The sequence below is a fragment of the Crocuta crocuta genome, unplaced genomic scaffold (assembly GCF_008692635.1).
Source record: "Crocuta crocuta isolate KB4526 unplaced genomic scaffold, BGI_CrCroc_1.0 scaffold336, whole genome shotgun sequence".
NCBI lineage: Eukaryota > Metazoa > Chordata > Mammalia > Carnivora > Hyaenidae > Crocuta > Crocuta crocuta.
In genome coordinates, this window is record NW_027527943.1 from 392,174 (window position 1) to 393,537 (window position 1,364).

The 1,364-nt window shown below is 50.7% G+C and overlaps 1 non-coding gene across 1 annotated transcript; it reads left to right on the forward strand.

The window, feature by feature from the left end:
• Positions 1–404: 404 nt before the first annotated feature.
• TRNAT-CGU (transfer RNA threonine (anticodon CGU)) lies at positions 405–478 on the forward strand. Its single transcript has one exon. It is a non-coding gene; the product is annotated as a tRNA-Thr (tRNA).
• Positions 479–1,364: the final 886 nt, after the last annotated feature.

Genomic DNA, 1,364 nt, shown 5'->3' on the forward strand with positions numbered 1-1,364 from the left:
GAGGCCCCTCCCCGGGCCGCCTCCGCTCGCCCTGGGCGCGCGGCTCTCGGTGTCCCGGGCCTGGAGCCGCAGGCGCCTCAGGCCGGTCCGCGGTGGCCCTGGACCAGCTACTCTGTGCAAGTCCTGCGGTTATCTTCAAATTACACATAGTCCTGCCTGGTCGTGGTCTTTACCGCGGGTTGCGTAGCCTCCACTCTCTGTGACCCTCTTTCTCCGGAAGATGCAAAACCCTTCGTCTGCCCCTGCGGCCCCTGACACTTTGTTCTGCGGCCCCCGGTGCATCCTGCGCGAGAGAAGCCTCTCCCTGCAGCCGGCCTGTTTTCCGGAGAAAACCGCAGTGGAAGCGGCCCGTCCACCCAGGCCAAGTGACATGAGGCCGACTGAGTTCAGGGTGGCTCTCAGGTGGCTCTATGGCTTAGCTGGTTAAAGCGCCTGTCTCGTAAACAGGAGATCCTGGGTTCGACTCCCAGTAGGGCCTGGCATTTTCTCAGGAGACCAACTCTTACTGTATTATCTTTTCTCGTTGGCGAGTCCCCCTCATGTCGATCGTACTCATCCCCCCAAATTCTCACCAAACTCCCAGCGGTAGAACCCAGTCACATACATTGCAACATCAACCCACCACCGGGGAAGAATGCTTTTCCTAGTTTGCATCACCTTGTTTTTGAGTGCCAGCAGTGTGTTATAGTTTAAAGCAGGCAGGCGTGGAGAAATGTGTAATCTCTCGAGATTCTAACATCTCCAGCTCTATTTATAATGATTTTATAAAGGAAGAGAAATTGATGAACAATTTTCACTACCAAGAAAACTTGGGATGTTTGCAGGGAAGGAAGAATAGACAGTTTGGAGCCCTAGTTAATCCTCTTCAGGAAAGTTTAGGAATAATGGTCAACTGGAAGTTAAAATGCCCTGGACCCAAGAATTCCCAGGGGAGAACAAAGTGACTGTGGGAGAAGAGCAGGCTGGGAATATCTCCGGCCACTTCGTTTCTGCCCTGGGGACTTATGGGACTTCAGCATCTTCCTGTCTCCGGCCCTTTCATCCGGTAATCCAGCAACAGTCACTGCTGGCCTTCTCTATGGCAGACACACTTCTTTCTTCTCTTCTTCCTTCTTCCTCCCTCCTTCGCTCCCTTTCTGTCTTTCTTTCTTTCTTTCTAGTTATAAGTGTTTTTTCCCCATGTGGTGAGAACTTTTAAGATCTACTCAACAACTTTCAAGTATATTATACGGTGTTGTTAACTAGAGTCACCATGCTGTATATTACATCCTTAGGATGCATTTACCTTATAACTGAAAGTTTGTACCTTTTGAAACCTTCACCTGTTTCCCCCTCCCCCACCTCTGATAACCATTCAAGCATAT